Below are 23,973 nucleotides of genomic sequence, written 5' to 3'. Positions count from 1 at the left end.
AAATATTTCACAACAACACTTGCTGTACTGATATACTGCTGATCAGAACCTATGGCCATAGCATCTGTGCCTGTCTGTAGTGACACAGAACACAGCTCACACACCTGCGTCAGTCATATATGACTACTACTGGAGTGTGGTTTTAACAATACTGACTGTGACACTCCTAGGCCAGCTACTGGGATGTCACATATATCTATATGTTAATTGTGAGTACTAGTATTATATACATGTCTGTATCAGAAATGTGAGGGACCTGTTCAGGGTATTTGCATAGTGAAATACTGTTGCAGCTGTGTGTGTTGAACTGCATATGATATAATGAGCTCATACCATTCAACTGTCCAGTGTTATGTACACTGACCATATGTGTGCCTCAGGTTTGTAGTTATGTATTACAACAGTTGTGTTATGTCTGGCAAAGAAATGGCAACCTGTGAACACTCCTTACATTTCATTTGGCTGTTCCCGATAGGGGTTGCCACAGCAGATCATCTGACTGAATGTCTTCCAGCCCTCTGCATCTTGCTCTTTCACACCAACCAGCTGTATGCCCGCTGTCAACACACACATACACCTTATCTCAGGCCTTCCCCTTTTCCTCTTACCCAGCAGCCTCATACTTTCACAAATATACTCAGCATACCTACTCATCACATGTCCAAACAAACATAATCCTGCCACTCTCTGCCTTTGGCCCCAAGCCATCCAACATGGGCTGACCATCTAACATGCATGTTTGTACACCCTCATCACACCCAGTGCAAATTTTAATGTCATAAACTCTGCCACATCCACCTCTGACTCCTGCCTTATTTTCCAGTGCCACTGTCTACAACCCATATAACACAGCTGGTCTCCCCACCCTCTTGTAGACCTTCAGTGTCACTCTTAATGGCACTTATCTGTCACAAATCACAGCTGACACTCCTCTGCACCATCTGCACCCTGCCTGCACTCTCTTCTTTACCTCTCCCCCACACTCTCCATTACTCTGAACTGTTTTTCACAAGTATTTAAGTTTATCCACCTATGCAAACTTTACTCCCTGCATCCTCACCATTCCTCCATCCTCCCTTCCATTCACACACATATATTCTGTCTTAGTCATGCTGGCCAACATTCCTCCCTTCTCTAGACCATAAGTCAAGCTCTCCGTGGTCTCCCCTCAATCTGTTCCCTACTCTCACTACAGAACACAATGTCATCTGCAAACAGCACATTCAACAGGGACCCCGCTCTGATCATGTCTGTCAAGCTGTCCATCTCGACTGCACATGAAAAGGGACTCGCAGCTGCTCCCTGATGTACTTCCATCTACACCTTAAATTCACCTGTCACTCCCAAACCAGAACTCACTGCTGTCACAACAGCCTTGTACATATCCTGTAGCATTCTTACAGATTCCTCTACCACTCCTGACCTCCTCATACAATACCACAACTCCCCTCTAGGCATCCTGTCATATGCTGTCTGTAAGTCCACAAAGACACAATGCAGCTACTTCTGACCTCGTCTGTACATCTCCATCAACAATTTCATAGTAAACATCACATCTGTACTGATCTTGCCTGGCATGAAACCATACTGATGATCAGTAATCCTCACTACCCTTCTTAACCTAGCTTCCACCACCCTTTACCATTACCTCATGCTGTGACCAGCATTATTCTCATGATCAGAACACAAACACATTTTCCCCACTCCTCATGCAGCCTCTCAGTTTCTCAGTAAACAATGTGGTTGACAAGACCACTGCCATTTCTCCTAAACAACTCTGTGTGTCCACAGGTATGTCTTGTGGACCAACAGCCTTATCAATGCTACACCCCTTTGTAGCAATCCTTACTTCCTCCTTGATAATCTGCTGCAATTCCTAATTCACCAAACCCACATCATGCAACTTCCTCTCTCTCTCTCATTCTCCTCATGCAACAGACCATCAAAGTACTGTTTCCATCGGCTGTACACACTCTCCGAGCTTGTGAGTATGTTTCCCAAATTATCCTTCTCACCCTTATTTGCTGCACATCCATCCAATCTACATGTGTCTGTCTACCCAATTAGTACAGGTCCTATTCTCCATCTTTGGTGTCCAACTTTACATACAACCATTCAGATGCACCATTCCAAGCCTTTGCCACCACTCTCTTTGCCATGCACCCCATCCTCTTATACTCCTGTATAGTTGCCTCATTTGTCTGACAATCCCATTTCTTCTTTGCCAACCTCTTTCACTGTATAAATGTGTAAATGTCCCTAACACTCACTGCCACACTCCTAGCCATTCCCCCTCTCTGCCTGCCATAGGAGCATTGCACATCCTCCAGGGTATGACTGTGAATGCAAAAACTGCCTAAATATCAAATGCTGTATGTGTGTTACAGCAATGTGAAGACAGTGTCACTAATGTTGGTCCATAGCCCACCATGTATGTATGGTATCCTCCACATGTTGCCCCCTACCAGGTTGACAGGTATGACTGAGCAACAAAAGTGTTATGACAGTGTGCCATACTGACACAGAACAGAAATGTACAGAAGTTATTACCTGTGCAGATGCATGCATGTATGGGTAGGTGTACCTGGCTGCCTCATAACACCTGACATGGGATGCAAAACAGCATGTAATTGAGCTGTACATGTTGTACACATGTGTAATGTTAATGTGTGGCATCCAACAGTCACACTTCCACAGCTAATGGTTGTTGCATTGCCCTGACACAGACATGGGTACTGTCATAAGCAGGAGTATCATGTAGGAAATAGATAGGTGTCCAACTGTGTTATGACCTTGGGTCCTTGCCTGCTACAAACATTGATATGACCACCCACATAGCTGTATGGCCTCAGCAATACCTAACATGTACAACCTGTTTCAGCCAAAGTACAGTAAACCCCTTTGCTGGACAGCAGTAGTGCACAAAGTACATAATGGGATGCTATATTGGCTGTACAGGGGACAGTAGGAGCAGGCACCAACAGCCCAGCATGTTGTCCTTTGTCTGGATGACCATAGTAGGTCACAGGTGGAATACTGTAAGGCTGACTATGAGTATAAATGGGACACATCCACTGAGGGCAACTAGAAGGACATCTTCACATATGTCTGCAATCTCATAGGCAACAACCCAGACCACCCTGTAATGGAGGTCAATCATAGCACATACACACACACCATCATTACAGCCAAGCTGCTGCAGACACATTTAGGCCAAACATCACCACCCTGGCTCAATATCAGTATAGGTGGATATACACACCACATGTACCACTACCCTCATCATCATGGATCAGGTGCAAACCGCCCACTTAAACATGAAAATAGCAAGTCCCTTGGGGACTGATAACATTCCTGTCTGCATCCTACATGAACTCGGACATATGCTTTCAGCTCCATTACATACTGTATGCAAGCCAAGCCTGAGCAGCTTTGACAGCTCATCTGCAAGGAACACAGACACTGTCACCCTTCTACACAAATGTTATTGGTGGTTAATGAAATGTACTGGCCCTCATAGGGGGGAATATGACACAACAGGACCAGGAGTACAATGCATGTTCATACAGTGCTGCAGCTCATGTGTTTGTATATAGTGTACACTGTTGATAATTAGTCATGTGCTGTCTCTGTAAAGAAGTCTGTGCAATGTCTGAGGTCCTGTAATGTGTTTCCTTGTTTATATCTTCCAGGTGCTATGCCAAGGATCCAGCAGACATACGTCACCATCAGGGAGCAGTACTATCTCTGGCCTTTCTGGCCTTGTCAGTGGTGGTGCCCGTGATACCCTTGGCAGATCCAGTTCCTGTGTCCATGGCCGGAGGCGGTAAACTGTACACCCTGCCATGTACGAGCCACAGCTGTCCAGAAAACATCAGTGTAGGGCAACCACATGGCGTGTCTGTGTCCACACACACACACACACACACACACACACACACACACACACACACACACACACACACACACACACACACACACACACACACACACACACACACACACACACACACACACACATCATAATCACAATAAACTCACCTCCACACACATGCACCACACCTGCACAGGACATACCATTCCCATACCCCAAACACACACCCATACTGTCAACCAAATGGTGCAGCCTAGAGCTCTGGCAAAACCACACAACACCCTGTGCATATGAAGAAACCTGTACCTGATACCTGACATCCAAAACATCGGTGCAAGGACATGCAAATATGGGTCTGATGTACAGGGTAAACGTAATATATTGTATGTAGGTAATGCTGTGTAGGGTGCTGTCATCTGACATTTGTAAGGGGTACACATCAGAGTGTGTGTACAGTTTAAGCCATGATGCATTATTGCTATTCTTAATGCTGACTGAATGTATTCTCACATGCTGTGTCCTGTTTGTGTTCTAGGCCTCTGTGTGTCATCAGGGTGTGGCCCAGCAGCAAGAACAAGGGGTATGGCAGTGTGGTAACACATCAACCATGTCATAGGCAAGGTAAGGCTGTATCTGCATGAATTTCACAGGTCTGTACAACAGTGATTGCATATGCTGCGCATATTATAGGGCTGAGGGTTGTATAAAGGTTTATGGCGATTGACAACATCTGTTTCATAGTGGAGAATGGTAAGTGTGTTGGTTTGGACACACCTTCATTTGCTAATAACTATACCCCCAGGGGGTATTCATGAAACAAAAACACTCAGATTACTATACACACACAGGTGCACACACACACACACACACACACACACACACACACACACACACACACACACACACACACACACACACACTTTTTGTACATTTAAAAGCTGCAACTTACAAATCTCAAAATAACCACTACACAGGTTTAAATACTGTACAGTGCACCCATTTACCTCTAACATTAGTTAAACATTTAAATAAAACACAATATTCCCATTTTTTTAAAGCTAGAGCCATAAAATATGATTTGTAATTACATACCACTAAAATCATGGTCTTTGCTGGGCTGGCTGGCTTCCCTGCTGGAGTGGCTAACTGGTTGGCTGGCTGCTGGAGTGGCTAGCTGGCTGGCTGCTGGAGTGGCTAGCTGGCTGGCAGGCTTGCTAATGGAGTGGATAGCTGGGTGGCTGGTTGGCTGATGGAGTGGCTAGCTGACTGACTGATGGAGTGGCTAGCTGCATATCTCTCAACCTCTTAGAGCAAGCAATCTGGACAGAGACATACATAATGTTGGGACAAAGGCCCAAAAATAGGGACAATTTTTAAATATAGCTGTTACAAACTTGGAAAGGTTTGACAGGCTTTGCATTAGCATGAATTTTTATAAGGGTATGAAGTCTGAAAGTTGTTTTCTGACTTCAGTCCTCAGTGATTTGCCAGAAAAAAAAATTCTGAATAAGTCAAAAATATGAGACAAAAATCTGGACAGTTTGTGAAAATCTGGACAGTTGAGAGTTATGGCTAGCTGTCAGCTGCTGGATTGGCTAGCTGGCTGCTAGAATGGATGGCTAGAAGGCTGGGTGGATGGATGGATGGATGGATAGATGGATGGACTGAGATCCATTGGTTCATAGCTTCATAGGTGTGTAGTAGGTAAATGGCCATGAAGGCTCTACAAGGCTAAGCCAAGGAAATACCCTGGTATCAGGCCACATGAAAATAGTGCCCAGTGTGGCTAATGAGTATACTCTTACAGGAGTGAGCCCCAGGGGTGGGTATTGTATTCCTCATCCAGTCATCCAGATGTGTATTGTGGATGGCCAGTGATGTGCATTACTTCACATGTATGTGATTTATATTCCATACCATGGACAGTGTCTGGGTTGTGAACCTATCCCACAAACATATGCTTTGGAGTGTGGATGTGTGCTTGAGGTATCTGGGATATGTTCTGTTAACAGATTGTGATCTTCAGATGTAGCATTCCTGACCCACTTTGGTGAGACATGACTGTGTATCTCAGGCAGTGGTTGCACCTACATAGACAGTATGATTCAGGGATTCATTTAGAGTTATAGGAGTCTGTCCATACAGATCATGTGTGTAAGGCCTGTTATTATCTTTGTGGGGTACATTTATAACCTCTAATGTTGTTGCAGGTATTCAGAGGTGTACATCACAAAGGGGCCACTGTACATATTGATTGGGCTACTGAGGGGAGGGTACAGGGTGACCATGCCCTTTTACTTGCTGGATAACACACACTTAGTCAGGTGATATAACACATTGAAGTACTTTCTGACGTCAGTGGCACTGTTATAGTCAACGGACAGCTCAATGTCAACCCATGTTCCCCATTATGTTATAACATGATTACTATTCAGTGTACTACCAGCAATATATTACTTCATGTGAGCCATGATATTCACAAAGGTAACGGTAGCACATCTCCTGGCATTGAAGTAATGTCCAGGGTTCTGACAACAGTCATATGTGTCATAGTGGCCTTTGTGCATGATGTAAACATCACACAGGGTCCACTGGGTAAATGATGCTGGCCTGCACAGCAGAACTTATGAGCATGTGCAGCATTGGGCCACCCACCTCATCTGCCATGCCCGTCAATGGGTGGCTGCTCTAGCAAGGGACTAGCTAGCCACAGGTGGGGGCCCAGCCATACAGCCCCCACTGACACCCACTGAGGATCTCCTTGCCAAACTTGTGGCACACACCCCATGCACAAGCCTTGACACTGAGGCAAGCATTGTGGAGTTGGGTTGCACACACACAATGGACAAGAAGCGTGCAGGTAAGGGCCCAGTGGGGATTAGTACAGTAATGTATCAGACATACATGTATCTGTATTGCATCTACATGCATGTGTCAGGTCTGATTGCAGTTGTGGATGGGATTTTCTAATGCACAGAGGTACACATCTATGGTGAGGACAGGACATTGTGTATTATTCTGGTTAGTACTGTAGATGTGCAGACATGCTGCATCGATCCTGTATCAAGGCCACATGTGAGTCTGCTGACAATAACTCCCTTTCACAACTACCTAGGACCCTCTGGTCTGCATATGGGACAGCAGCCTGAAGCTGTTGTGTATGACATTGTTCTGTTGCTGCCTGGCAATACCACAGGCATGTGAAGCGCATGCAATTTATCATGCACACAACCATCAGTAATAGCTATATTGCTTTATGTAATAGCTATATTGCTTGTTGTGCATGTTCACTTGTGCTGGAGTTAACTGTATTGCATCACAGTGGTCACCAATGGGACCTATCTGTTATGAATTCAACATTCCTGTAGCATACCTCACAACTTGTCAGTGCCAAGACGTCTGGACAGAGGCCAGCTAAATGGGCTGGACAAATGGCCTAAGGTAGCACCATGCGTGGCACATTAATGGTATACACTGAATATAAAAAATGTGTACACACCCCCTCTTAAGATGCAAGGTGTTCCTGTTACATACTAATTAGGACCAAAATATGACAGTCCACACCTCTTCCGGCCTGTAATGTGACCCATAACAGGAACAGTTCACCTGTAAAACCATGCATCTGGCTCATGTATTGCACCTACAAGGCTGGCCACCTGTGAGGGTGGCAGATGTCATATCATCATGATGTTTCAGTCAGGTATGATACTCATGGTGCCATATGTGTCAGTATACTCACTGTGGCCTATTTGGCTATAATATCACATACATGGGGATTGTTAAGGGATACAGACCACTTCCAACCATGTATAGTTTGCAAACATATGGATATGCCAGACACACCTATACAGAGGACTGTACAATGGTTTAACCTGCTGCATGTGAGGCAGATGCTGCTACCACACTATATAAAGTAATGACAGTGGGAGTTGGACACCACCCATGTATGGTATACAGATCAAAATGGTATAAGCCACACAAGATATGATCCTCACACATACAGAAACCGTTGCCAGCATTAGGATTAGAACTTCTGCCTGTCTAGGTTTTCCTACTACAGTGCTACGCAGTTAGCGGATGCACCACAGAGCTTACACATTTCCACCTCTTCCAACTGTACTTCTAAGGTGGATGACATCAACAGGACTACTAAATTGAAGTGAAGGGAAGTACACAGGTCAAAAATGGTATAAGCCAGACAGCACATGATTCATAAACACATACATATATACATACACACACACACACACACACACACACACACACACACACACACACACACACACACACACACACACACACACACTTGCCAGTATTGGGATTAGAACTTTTGCCTATCTGGGTATGTCTATTATAGTGTTACACAATTACTGGTCTATATTATAACATTGAAATCTACAAAGATCGAATGTTATAATATCAAACCCTAAACACCAAAATCCACAAATATTGAACAGTCAGAATAGGGATTTTTTTTACCAGGGAAAAAAAATCACTATTCTGAGAAACATACACACAACACAAACACACACAAAAAACAGCAATCCACACACATACACTTAAAAGCCTACACCTAAACCTAAACTAAACTTTACATACACTACTAGCTATCCACTTACCTTAACCCGACCCTAACCCTAAGGTCCGTCACTATCTCACACTCACCTCACCCACAGCCTATCCCTAACTCACCTAACCCGCCCCCTAACTCTAAACTACACACAATCGCACACTTACCTGAACCTGACCCGTAACATTCCAACATATCAAACGCTGAAAACAGCAAAGCTACAGCAACAGCCCACCGAATTCCTTCCCTGGGAAAGAATTTGGTGTCCTGCACTTTCGCTGTTTTCAGTGTTCGACAAAACTGGTTCAATATTATAACATTCAAACTTTATAAAATTTGATGTTATAATATAGACCCCACAGTCACCGCATGCACTACAGAGCTTATTGACCTTTCACATGCCCAAAGCTGCTGGTAACTGCACAGCTGTGGTAAAGTATTACAGGTGGCAGACAGTCTGCCTTCTGTTCCACCCATACATCATACTAGTTCTTCCTGTCTTGCACTTCAACTAGCATTATGGCTTGGCACTCCACCAGGTTATTGTGTCAAGACATGTGGCACACTTAGGAGCTGTCAGCAGTACTCGTTCATCACAGATGTAGCCCCAGTCCTTACTAGTTATGCCCACCCCTCTTGGCATGTTTGTAGGGTGGTTATCTGTGCTTTCACCCATTAACATGGAGCACTTTTCCATCCTGAGGCAATGTTGCAACTGCCTCATATACACAGACAACCCTCCCCTATAAACTCCAAACACTCAGACCTGTTAGGGTTACCCATATATTACCCAGTGTGGACATATGCACTCTCCAACAAAGACTGGACTATCAGAACATGAGTATATGATCAACATCTGCACCGCACCATATGGAACACATAGCTCACCATGACACCCACTTTGACAGCCATGTCATACAGTGAAAAGCCGCACACCCACCATCCCAGAGGCACTCAATGAACATTTACCCAAACAGCACAGACCAGCAAGACAGACATCCACTCAGACACTGCGACATGGAACATGCTAAGGGACACATATTTAACCTACACAGTGTGCCCCTCAACTTAAGCTCCTAAGACTAACCACCTTGCACAATACAGTGATCATAGGCAACTTGATACTGAGGCACACACATATCCCATTCACTAAGTTGAATATGGAGCAGGTAACAGACAAATATCTATCACATGCCAGCATCCAACACATGACACAGCCAGTCATGGCACTCCACAACAACTACGAGTATTACTGTGTATCCATGTGGGTGTGAATGACTTGGGACACATCTCCCTGGCTACATGACAAGAGACATGGTTGAACTCTCTGATTATGCGGTCCAGGCAGGCGTGACAGTAGCCCTGGGCAGTGTATCACTGTCACCCAGAATGATGTTGCGGTACTATCAACAGATTGACTGCAACATTGGTTTACATGTTATGTGCCATTCTCAGGGGATCCAGTACCTCTCTGCTTGGGATGACATGATTGACTGAACCCAATGACTTGCCACAGATGTCCTACATCTGTCACCACTGGGTTTCCAGGTACTAGGTAAGTGTCTTGCCACCCGTATGATGCCTTATTAGACAGTGTTCCTAATGTTATTACCACCATAACAGCTACACATGTATGCAGTCTGAGTGTCATGCTGCTCAACAGTAGACATCTAACTGTCAGGATGCAGTCACTCATAGCAGTGATTGGAGTGGAGGACACATGTATCCTGTAATGGAGAGGTGGATCACATGTATGTGATTTATATTCCATACCATAGACAGTGTCTGGGTTGTGCACCTATCCCGCAAGCATGTCCTTTGAAGTGTGGAAGTGTGCTTGAAGTCTCAAGTCTTGAAGTATTGTGTGGACAGATTGGTATCTTCAGAAGTAGCATTCCTGACCTCGTTTGTTGAGACCTGGCTATGTAACTGAGGTAGTGTTTGCACCTAGATAGACAGTATGATACGGGGATTCATTGCAGTTATTGGCATCTGTCCATAAAGGGCATGTGTATAAGGCATGGTATTCCATTTGTGGGGTACATTTGCAGACTCTGGAGTTGTTGCAGGTGTCTAGTAGGGAACATGACAAAAGAGCCACTGTACACATTGAATTGGCTACTGAGGGGATGGAACAGGGTGCCATGTCCTTTTACTTATAGGTTCATAGGTTCCTAGATAGGTACTAGGCTATTGGCCCTAGGGCCTATATAAGCCTAGCTAAAAAGGCACCCTGGCTTTCGCCACCCAGGAAAATTATTTTCCTGTGCCACTGTCGAGCAGAGTCACAGAAGTGATCCCCAGGGTAAATTTCCTATTGCCCATCCACTCATCAAGATTTTTTTTTTGAAGAGTGCTAATGAGGAGCTCAGTTTCAATACAATACAATCAATTTAAATTTATGAGCACTTCCAGCAACTAAAACATGTTTTGACAGTGCACTTCATCCATCTTTTCGGACACATCATAAATGTGTTCATGTGCACAATGCTGTGTTAGTTTTACCAGCACAAAAACTTCTACAAACAATGCAGCCAGCCAACTAAAGAAGACCACAGCACCCACAACCTGCAAAAAATAATAATTTATAAATCTGCTTGGTCCCAGGATGCCCAAATCCATCTGCAGCCTCAGCAAACTGACACCCACAGTCTCTACAAGGATGAGTTATTACTCCACTAGCAATCCCTAGATTCTTCTGAACAGGTTCATAGCACAACATCCTTCCCAAAGAAATATTGTTCTCAAAAAAAAAAAAAAAATAGAAACCTCACCTAAAATAGTTTTGTTTCTATCCTCACATGTACGAACATGCAAATATTTTTAATACTATCACAGACAGAGCTAATATCATTTGAGAAGGTAATGCTCATTCTCAGAATGTCTCCTTGTAACACCCTAGGACTCTTAGCCTCTGGGTCGTGATGACAGAAATATGGTTTGGCCTGGACATGCCTATTAGACAGAGCCCCTTATTGTGCTACATCTATCTCATGCTGTTGGTAGCCTCTACTACTAAAATCATTCACCAGCTCATCAAAAGCAGATATCATGCATTCATCATCTGCATTGAGTCTGGCATACTTAAGGAACTGTTCGTTCAAGACATTCCTGGGAATATGTTGTGGGTGCATACCTTGCCTATGTAAAACACCACATCCCCTGCAAGATTTTCTGTAAACTTGATTATTTTAACATCTAAAAACTCAATACTCTCAGCAGAGAAATCAGGGGCAAATCATAGGAATTTGGCCATCCGCTGCAGGCACTCAACAAAGCCATGCCGCACAGAAACAGAACCCGCCCATACAAAAAACATATCATCCGCAAACCTGGCATAGCATGGAATACACTGTTCAAAATGGTTGCTATCACCAAAGACACAGACTGTCTCCCAACAAGCCAAAACTAGGCCTGCATAGCCACTGGCACAGGGCGTGCCCACCACCATGCCCACCCCCGCATGTACAGCTGACCACGAAAAAAGTGAAAACACTGCTGTCCAAAATCAAATCAAGATGCACACCCACTAGACAAACATGTCCCACAGTGCAGTCAGAACATTCAGACAGAAACAGAGCAGCAAATTTAACCCCTGTGTCATTAGGCATGCCCTTGAAAAGTCACAACACATCCATTGTAACCAATAGAAAACTGTTATCCCTGCCGGCACTAGACCACCCAAAGATGCTAGAAAATGCCCACTGTCTGCAAAACAGTGCTAACCCTATCCAATACTGGTTGCAGCTACCTTTCAACATAAATAGACCAGGACTCAGCCTTCCATCATGGCCAGAGCCAACAGGCTTCATCAGAGGGCCCTCCAGGGATCACCAACTTTGAGGAGTCTATGCAAAATAGGAATGGTAGGATCTTCAACCAGAAAACATTCAAACAATTCCTTGGCAATGCCTCCCTCGATCAACAAATAATGTAGACCAGAGCAAACTCCCAACAACAGCTCATCAGCATCAGACTTAGAGCAAGCAGCATAAGTAAAACTATCATATAGCATACTACACATGATCTCAATGTACCTAGAGGCATCCATTACAACCATGGCATTGCCCCTGTCAGCAGATACAGCATACACATCCATAAGGCCCCAAACCATGTCTCAGCTAGGCCAAAAAAGTCTCTACCATGTTCACTGCACAACAACCTACATACATCTTGTTCACAAAATTTCAAAAAGGTCCCAACCAATGGTGAACTCACTGGGACAGATAGATCAGGTCTATCACAGACGTCACTCTGAACACTGGAGTCCAAGCCACACATCAGCTTCAAAGAAACACTCCTGACAAATACTCTCAAATGAGTGAACACATTACACAAATAAGAGCCTTTGGAAGGAACACAAGAAAGGCCCCCACTCAACACCCATCCCTGTTAACCTGTCAGAACAATAGTGGATATGTTCACAATTAAGTCCGCAGAATCCCTCTCCACATGGCTGGTCCAAGATCCAGCTGCTCAGCCACCAATGTCCTTTTTGGAATCTGCCTGCCTCTGCTCTGTGAGTGATCGCTCTTCTGTATGTAAGGTAAAGGTTCTGGTAGGTAGATGTGTAAAAAATTATCCATGCCAAGTAAATTATCAGTTGATGGCTGGACAGCTGGATCTTGGATCAGTTGCATGGAGAAAGATTCTACTTGCTGGATAACACACAGTCAGGAGATGTAACACATCAAAGTACTTTCTGATGTCAGTGGCACTGTTGTGGTCATCAGGCATGTAGTCCACTGCAATCACACCATGGGCACTATCTGTGAGGCAATTTTCAGGAGAATTACCAGTATAGTGGTTGTGGCTTAGCCAAGTGTGTTTGTGTATGATCCGTGGGTAGAGAGTGGTCTCTGAGTATTAGAAGGTTTGCCTATATTGTTCACTAATCCATACTGTGACATAGTCATTCCACATGGCAGTAGACATTTAGAGCTGTCGATTGTGTACACCAACCTATGTGGTGTTTGACAACTGTTGGTCTTGTAATGTGGACATTGGGACATTTACTAGGCCCTCAATATAATAATTTAGCAAAACCCACCCCCAATGGATCCTGTTATTTAGACAATCACACCAACACCCACACAGGATACTGATCACACACACACACACATGCACACACATGCACACACACACACACACACACACACACACACACACACACACACACACACACACACACACACACACACACACACACACACACACACACACACTTGCCAGTACTGAGTTTCAACCCCCTACCTAGCTATGTATTGTGATTACAGTGTTACACAGTTATCACATGCTCCAGGGGGCTTATATGTTGGAGAGTTGTCCAAAGGTATTTTTGAATTTGAGTGACATCAGCAGCAGTGCTAAAGGAGGGGTAAGGGAAGTGTAGTAAGTGTAAATGACCACAAGATCAGGTGTCTACAAAACACATACACTCTCTCACACAAAACACACATTTTCACAGTTCCCAGGACCAGGATTAAAACTCGTACCTAACTAGTTTTCTACACTATAGTATTACTCAGTTATCACTTGTGCCATGTAGCTTATATGTTGGACAGCTATCCAAAGGTATCTTTGAAGATGAGTGACATCAGCAGCAGTGCTAAAGGAGGGGTAAGGAAAGTGTAGTAAGTGTAAATGACCACAAGATCAAGTGTCTACAAAACACATACACTCTCTCACACAAGTACACACATTTTCACAGTTGCCAGGATTAGAACTCCTACCTAACTAGTTTGCTACACTATAGCATTACACAGTTATTGCATGCACCATGGAGCTTAAATGTTAGAGAGCTGTCCAAACGTATCTTTGAAGGTGAGTGACATCAGCAGCAGTGCTAAAAGAGGGGTAAGGGAAGTGTAATAAGTGTGAATGACAACAAAATCAGGTGTCTACAAAGACACACACTCTCTTTCCCATTTTCACAGTTGTCAAGACTAGAACTCCTACCTAACTAGTTTGTGACACTATAGCATTACACAGTTATCGCAAGTGCAACAGAGCTTATATATTGGAGAGCTGTCCAAAGGTACCTTTGAAGGTGGGTAACAGCAACAGTGCTAAAGGAGGGTAAGGGAAGTGTAGTAAGTGTGAATGACTATAAAATCAAAGACACACACACACACACACACACACACACACACACACACACACACACACACACACACACACACACATTTTCTTAGTTGCCATGAACAGGATTAGTGCTCCTACCTAACTAGTTTACTATACTATAGCATTACTCAGTTATCACAAGTGCCACAGATTTTGTATGCTAGAGAGGTCTCCAAAGATATCTTTGAAGGTGGGTGACACGTTGAAGGTGAGTGACATCAGCAGAAGTGCTAAAGGAGGGGTAAGGGAAGTGTAGCAAGTGTAAATGACCACAAAATCAGGTGTCTACAAAGACACACATGCTCTCTCACACAAACACACACATTTTCACAGTTGACAGGACCAGGATTAAAACACGTACCTAACTAGTTTGCTAAACTAGTATTACGCAGCTATCGCACGTGCCATGGAGCTTATATGTTGGATAGCTGTCCAAAGGAATCTTTGAAGGTGAATGACATCAGCAGCAGTGCTAAAGGAGGGGTAAGGGAAGTGTAGTAAGTGTGAATGACCACAAACCAGGTGTCTACAAAGATTCTCTCACACAAACACACACATTTTTACAGTTGCCAGGATTAGACCTCCTACCTAATTAGTTTGCTACACTATAGCATTACTCAGTTATCGCATGCACCATGGAGCTTAAATGTTAGAGAGCTGTCCAACGGTATCGTTGAAGGTGAGTGACATTAGCAGCAGTGCTAAAGGAGGAGTAAGGGAAGTGTAGTAAGTGTGAATGACCACAAAATCAGGTGTCTAAAAAGACACATGCTCTCTCCCATTTTCACAGTTGCTAGGCCCAGGATTAGAACTCCTACCTAACTAGTTTGTTACACTATAGCATTACACAGTTATTGCAAGTGCAACAGAGCTTATATATTGGAGAGCTGTCCAAAGGTACCTTTGAAGGTGAGTAACAGCAACAGTGCTAAAGGAGGGTAAGGGAAGTGTAGTAAGTGTGAATGACTACAAAATCAAAGACACACACACACACACACACACACACACACACACACACACACACACACACACACACACACACACACACACACACACACACACACATTTTCTTAGTTGCCATGAACAGGATTAGAGCTCCTACCTAACTACTTTACTATACTATAGCATTACTCAGTTATCACAAGTGCCACAGAGTTTGTATGCTAGAGAGGTCTCCAAAGATATCTTTGAAGGTGAGTGACACTTTGAAGGTGAGTGACATCAGTAGCAGTGCTAAAGGAGGGGTAAGGGAAGTGTAGTAAGTGTGAATGCCCACAAAATCAGGTGTCTACAAAGACACACATGCTCTCTCACACAAACACACACATTTTCACAGTTGCCAGGACCAGGATTAAAACTTGTACCTAACTAGTTTGCTAAACTAGTATTACGCAGCTATCGCACGTGCCATGGAGATTATATGTTGGATAGCTGTCCAAGGGAATCTTTGAAAGTGAATGACATCAGCAGCAGTGCTAAAGGAGGGGTAAGGGAAGTGTAGTAAGTGTGAATGACCACAAAACCAGGTGTCTACAAAGAATCTCTCACACAAACACACGCATTTTTACAGTTGCCAGGATCAGACTTCCTACCTAATTAGTTTGCTACATATAGCATTATGCAGTTATCGCATGCACCACGGAGCTTAAATGTTAGAGAGCTGTCCAAAGGTACCTTTGAAGGTGAGTGACATCAGCAGCAGTGCTAAAGGAAGGGTAAGAGAAGTGTAATAAGTGTGAATGACCACAAAATCAAAGACACACACACACTCTTTTACACAAACACACATTTGCTTAGTTGCCAGGAGCAGGATTAGAACTCCTACCTAACTAGTTTGCTACACTATAGCATTACTTGGTTACCACAAGTGCCACAGAGTTTGTATGTTAGAGAGCTCTCCAAAGGTATCTTTGAAGGTGAGTGACATCAGCAGCAGTGCTAAAGGAGGGGTAAGAGAAGTGTAGTAAGTGCGAATGACCACATAATCAGGTGTCTACAAAGACACACATGCTCTCTCATACAAACACAGACATTTTCACAGATGCCAGCACCAGAACTCCTACTTAACTAGTTTGCTAAGCTATAGTATTACACAGTTATCACAAGCTCCATGGAGCTTACATGTTGGAGAGCTGTCCAAAGGTATCTTTGAAGGTGAGTGACATCAGCAGCAGTGCTAAAAGAGGGGTAAGAGAAGTTTAGTGTGTGTTGGAATGGCCTCAACCACATTCATCTAGAAACACACACACACACACACACACACACACACACACACACACACACACACACACACACACACACACACACACACACACACACACACACACTCACTCACACAACTTAACATTTGATAGGACTGAGATTACAACTGCTACATGGATACTTATTTGGACTGTAGTGTTACACAGTTATCACAAGCACCACTGAGACTATATGGCTGGAGGCTAACCAAAGGTATTTCTACAGTGAATGACATCAGCACATCATGTGATAGAGGCCAATGGGATGTGTACTGTGTAGGAAAGGCCTCATAATTCGATTCTCTCAGTCACTGTCTGTCTTTCACTTCCCCATGTCTCTGTGTGTGTATGTTTGACCTATTATATTATGTTAGCCTTAGATATGTGTGTGTATTCCAGCCAATGTGTGTGTGTGTGTGTGTGTGTGTGTGTGTGTGTGTGTGTGTGTGTGTGTGTGAAGTATCAACAGTGTACAGTTTGGTGTGTGTGCACATACAGCTGCAAATAACTATCTGTAGTCCACTATGTTGTGAGATATGGGCTTCATTTCTCTAAGTGTAGGGGCATGCCCAGTATGACCTTCTATATTGAATGTGTGCATCCATTGCAGGGAGGGTTGGACTCCAGTTCAGGGTTTTGTGTGCTACAGCTACACCTAGCAAACTGTTTTTGCAGAATATCTGTAGATAGTTTGCTAATATGGAGACACAATGGGCATAACATACAGGGGATACTGTAACTATTGCTGTCTGTGCTGCTTGTGTGACAAGTTTGGTTGTAGCATAGATTTTCTGACATATGTACTGTTTTACACTGTAATATATCATGTTATCAATTACTGACAGTTATCATTCTTTGCTCACAGTTATTTACCAGGGAAATACAGTATGAAGGAAGCTGAGACCAATATTCTGAGGCATGTAGACTACACATTCTGGCACATACCTGCCATTGTGGAGGGGTAGCTACAGACACTCAACTGCTGGTTCTGTGTAAGTGGTGCAGCACCTTTTAGTATGCTGGCTGGGGATCCCCATCTTGTGTTTTTTTCAACTGCATGAAATGGCCATATCCTGCTGGGGTCATACCTCTCAGCTATACAGATACACCTATGTTATCTAGAGGCAGGACTCATATATCTGGTCAGTTTACCTTTACATTGTGGTTTACAAGCAGTTTTGTGGCTATTCGTTCATGGGTTTGCAGTCAGTGAGTAGTATGGGTGGACATTACAGTTTCAGACTTCACACACTCCATTACATCCATGCTTCTATAACCCCCCCGTTATTCTATCCTCTGACTAACATTATGTAAGCAATATCTCAGAGGTATCCCTAAAGTTTGGCCTTTACCCAGTAGTATTTATGGCCTGGTTCACAATCCTTGCAGTAGGACATGGGGAGGCATGTTACTGGCATTGGTCAACATGGCCTTGCATTTGTTTTCTGTTTACTGTGTTAGGTTGTTAGTTGGGACCCCCTGACATTCCGTACATTGCCACTATGGGTGAGGCATGGGCCTTTGCCAGAGGACTGTAAGCCATTTACTGCTGGCCATCTGTTACTGCATTTTTATGTGGGATTGTGGGGGAGGGTGCACACCTACAGACTTTAAACATTTGCAATGACTGTACTGGTATTCCGGTTACTCTGTTGGCTTCCATTTCATATTGTATTGTGACCTATCATGCAAGAAAAGAGGAATATCAGTAGGGTAAACATGTTAGATCTTAATGGCATAAATTTCAGTTTCAGACTTCTAACCCTTCAGAACGAGAATGCAACTGCCAGACCTGTTGTAGTATGTCTGAGTACGTCCGGTGGGGGACTGTTCACCATTGCCATCATTTGGGGGCCTTAGCCTGGCCTTTCTTTATGGTCATCTACACTTGTTCTGCTGGTTGAGACTGGTGGTGGGTATGTGACCCTCATTCACATCCATGTGTGCGACCTATTTACACCCACAGTTATTTGGGCCATCACATGTACTGCGGTGGGAGTTGTCACCTTCTGTAGTGCTGCCTAGTATGTTGACACCACTATTTGTTGTGAATTTCCTGCTGTCCCATATAGCTGTCTGCTGCTTTCTCATTCAGGCACCCAATTCCCTTGCATGCTTGCATCCATATCATACATAAAACTATGAGAACATACTACTCCATTCAGCAATTGATAGGAATGGTGACTTACCTTGTTGCTGGACCAGTATTGAGGATGGTGCTGGAGGGCTGACTATGTTGGATGCACGTAGTACACTCCCTATACACAGTAGAGCACAGGTAGTGTCATGTTTGGCATCCCTTTTACTGTATGTGTGAGTTGGAGAGAGGTATCAGTCCTTGGGTCCCCACAGTGTCAGTGTGTGTGCTATGCATTGCCTCTTTGCCAAAGCCTGGGCATACTGGGCACACCTCCTTCTGCCTACAGAGGCAGGCTCAGGATGTTCCTCTTTCGAGTCCCTCTGCACCTGTGTTGGCCTTGGAAATGGTGGGGGCTGTGTGGCCCTGTCCTGTGCTGTTCCTGCTGCAGCTGTTTCCACAGGATCATATTGTGTAGCATGACACATACTATGAACATTTGTGTACATGTAGCTGGAGAGTACTGCAAGGCTCCATCGGCTATGTAAAGGCAGTCAAACCGTGACTTGAACATCCCAAACATATGCTCTACAATGATCCTGGTTTCTGTGTGTGCCTCATTATGGTTTTCTTGTTTGAGTGTGTGTGCATTTCTGATGGGTGTCATCAGCCACGGCTCCATTGCATAGCCAGCACCCCCCACTAGATGGCCATATGGGATTTCCCCACTGACAAATGCCTGATACAGCTGTGAGCAATGACAGATGTGTGAGTCATGATAGCTTCCAGGGCTGCCAGCACACACATTCATGATAATGCCCTGGGCATTGCACATGACCTGGCAGTTGATGGAGAGAAAGCCATTGCAATTCATGTAAACCCTACCCCACCCACTGGGTAGTGCTTTGATGTGGATGTGCATGCAGTCTGTAGCACCAACTACCTCAGGCTATTATGCTATATGGTGAAAGAGATGCATACTTCTGGTCAACGCCTCATGGGTGTTGGGGAAATAAATGTGCTCATTGGCATGTGGTGTCATTGCATCCAGGAACTGGATGCAATGACTGCTCATTGGCATGTGGTGTCATTGCATCCAGGAACTGGTGGAGTACCCTGGATGCTGCTGTCTGTGAGTCCCCCTTGATATCCTCAGATTGGTCATTAGATGGTACCTGTGGCAAGTATTATTAAGCCTAGATATACCTTGGTATCCACTGGGATGGGTTCCCCTGTATTAGTTCTGTGTGTGAGGCGTGGCCAGCACAGCTCAATAATTTGTTCTAGAATGTCCCTATCCACCCTATAGTACTCCACTATCTCTAGCTCATGTAGGCCCTGGTAGGTTACCCTAGGTCTGTACACTCTTCGCCTCCTCCTCATTGTGGGTCAGTTGTCAGCGTTTTCCTCCTCACCACCCTCAGTCTCTAGCATATATTGATGGAGTAAAGCAGCAGCAGCCTTTAACATTTTTAGTCAGTTTTGCCAGTTAACAATCCCACATATTTATACACTGGTGGTGTAGAGTTTGTGGGGAAAAGCAGTCTGAAAGATGTTTGCATAGTTTACAGTAGCGTGCTGGGTTGCTCCATGTGTAATTGGCTGATTTTGATACATTCTACCTGCCAGCTATGCTAGTTCTCCTTGACTGTCTTCCAACTGCTTTTTCCCCAGAGAGCAGTCTGAAAGGTGCTTGCATAGTTTACAGTAGTGTGCTGGGCTGCTGCATGTGTGATTGGCTGATTCTGATATATTCTACCTGCCAGCTATGCTAGTTCTCCTTGATTGCCTTCCTACTGCTGTTTCCCCAAAGAGCAGTCTGAAAGGTGTTTGCATAGTTTATAGTAGGGTGCTGGGCTGCGGCATGCGTGATTGGTTGATTCTGATACATTCTACCTACCAGCTATGCTAGTTCTCCTGCATTGCCTTTCTACCGCTGTTTCCCCTACATCCAGTCTGCAAGGTGTTTGCATAGTTTACAGTAGTGTGCTGGGCTGCTGCATGTGTATTTGGCTGATTCTGATACATTCCACCTGTCAACTATGCTAGTTCTCCTTGATTGCCTTCCTACTGCTGTTTTCTCTTTCCAGTTCCTCCCTATTTAAGCCCCGAGGCATGCTGCCATACCCACTGCTCAAATGTAAGCAGTACTGCCATTTCCTCTTTTTTTTTTAACCCGGTGCACATAGCACACAAACAAAAAAGTAAATCCACGACAGTCAGCACAGGAACACAAGGTAGAACAAACGTGATTTAATTAAAGCGCTTTTCGGCTCACAATACAGCAGCCTTCCTCAGAGTAAAAAACATTAATACATCTCTTTCCTTTTATACAAAAAAAGGCGCCAATATAAGACAATCATTCAATTAATTAAAATAAATGTTTATCTAATGATACTCCCACAACATGTTCTTAAAAGTATGTAACTAAATATATATACCTAAGAATGTACTACTAAAATTTGTACTACTAAAATTGATGCACCATGACCTAAAACTGATTATTACTATAAGTATAACAACAACTTCAGCCCATTTATTTAAGGACTTAGTGAAACCCGTATAAAAATACAGGCACCTGTTTTTTTTTTAATTACAAAAAGAAAATACTAAATAACTCTAATTTATAAATGAAAAATAATAATAAACAGAAATAAATATAATAATATATGATTAATAAATGAAACAAGTTTATTTATCTACGAAGACATGTGTGTGCATAAAAAACATAAATAATAACCTGGAGAAATTCATAAATTTGTGTATATACATAAATATATAAAAATCCAGGTATATTTCTCATGCACTTAGATAGACTTCGCAAAACCAACTAATTCATAAAAAATCTTTTTATTGTTGATTTATTCACATTGTTTTATATAGTGTTTATTTTATAAAGAATTAGTGAAAAATTAATAATGGTTTAATTTGATCACGCCTTAAATTATCTCTCCAAGCTCCTCAGCTTTAATAAAACGCCTATTGATTAAGCTTCGTTAAGGCCTGGGCATAGCACACACCCATTTAGGCTATGTACACACTTCTCAGGCACATATGACACTCCCCCTTCCTTAGCTGTGCTTAGCTAAGGGCAAACACGGGCCATAGAGCTTCAGTGAGCTTACAACAAGCATGACACATCCCCTTATGAAGTCATTCAGCTCTTACACTTACACTGTTGTATTGCTGCACCTACACAGTTAGGTAAAAGCTGATACTTTGAGGAAATTTGTGATTCAGTATAACTCCCTGCATTTGCATACCCCAGTGTGTAGGTTGTTAGTTACTAATCTAAAATGTACCCTTTCCCCTTGGCAACCAGTGCTCCCTGGTAATGTTTACATTCTGCATGCCATTGACTATAATGGCAAAATGCAGAATTAACTTAAAATTGACATTTCTCATTGTTTTTTTTTTTTTTTTTCGGCACAATCTCATTTGCGCAGAGATTGGCCAAAAAAAGTTTTTAAAAAAAAACTGTTTTTAATGCCACTGGTCTTATATTTGGCCATTGGGAAGTGTATTAAACATAATACATGCTTTTACATGAGTTGTCATGCCTCCGTTTTCTCAGATGCAGAAATGTATTCGGCTACTAGCCAAATACATTTCTGCACTGAGACTGTTCTTATACGGAGTCCGTGCAGCTTGGTGAATCACAAAATCACCTCATTTGCATGTTTTTTATCAGCAAATGAGGTGATTTGCATATTTTCCAGCTTTCCGTGCAGAAACAGTGTAGGGCTGCTCGTGCACATGAAAACAACACTATCCTGAATCGCTTGGTGGCCATTTTCCATCCTACACTGTTCCTGCATGGAAATTTAGGCTTCCTGAATCCTTGGGAATATCTCCAGTATTTCTTTATTTTACATTATTGTTAAGACAAACTTCCTCACATCTTCCATTCTGTATCATCCGTAATCAACTTGCCATTACCCTAAGTATTATATTTGTATATATATATATATATATATATATTGTTCCATAATACATTAACTTTATCATATCCATTTTTATTTATGTTCATTTATTACATAATATATATCTCTGTACCTCTGGCTGAACTCCTTTCTATTTTTCCATTCCTAAAGCATGACTTAAAGGTCTCTTCCCGAAAGCATGACTTAAAGGTCTCTTCCCATTCATTTCACTTAATAAACCTAATCTTGCCTGCTTTTGTTTCTGTCTCATTTCAGTTAATACATGTAATTTGGCTAACACAATCCTTCAGATGAAGTTCTTGCATTCTTCTATTTCTTTATATCTTTTCTGTCATTTGAATTGTTGTTCTTTAGTTCGCCTATTTTTTTCTCAAAGATCTACATGATGACATTTTCTAAAATTTCCTTTACATCTTTTATTCCTATCACCATCTTTTCTGTCTGTACTTTCCAAATGTTTATGTTCCATTCTTACTCAAAAACCATGGACTCATTTTCACGTATTTCCTTTTTTCCTCTTTAATATCTTCCCACAATATTTAAAATTTTGCTTTTAATATCTTATATAGCTTGGGTCTTCGTTCCTTAGTTATTGCTTTCATTACAAAAAAGGTATAGAAAAATAAAGAAAACAGTTGGAATTATTAATCTTCAACTCTCATTCATGTTTATGTAATTACAAGACCTCATCTGTATATTTTCCCCTCTCATTTCCATCTTGGATATTGTCTCTTAACTCATGGGAGATGAAGTTCTTCTGGATCACGTCCATTTTTTCTGTTCAGCCTTCAAGTCAGTTTCATCATCCCTTCTTCTTCTTCTCTTTCAGCTGTCCCCGGGGTTGCCACAGTAGATCATCTGTTTCCATTTCTTCCTGTCCTCTGCACACCAACCACTTACATGTCCTCTCTCTCACCACATCCATAAACCTTATCTTAGGCCTCTTTTTTTCCTCTTACCTGGCAGCTCCATTCTTAGCATCCTTTCCCCAATATACCCAGCATCCCTCCTCAGCACATGTCCAAACCAATGCAATCTTGCCTCTCTGGCTTTGTCTCCAAACCGTCCAACCTGAGTTGACCCTCTAACATACTGATTCCTAATCCTGTCCATCCTCGTCACACCCAGTGCAAATCTTAACATCT

Source organism: Protopterus annectens, chromosome 9.part0 (assembly GCF_019279795.1).
Source record: "Protopterus annectens isolate FY-2018-M chromosome 9.part0, PAN1.0, whole genome shotgun sequence".
In the NCBI taxonomy this organism is placed as follows: Eukaryota; Metazoa; Chordata; order Ceratodontiformes; family Protopteridae; genus Protopterus; species Protopterus annectens.
This window is presented reverse-complemented; position numbering follows the sequence as displayed.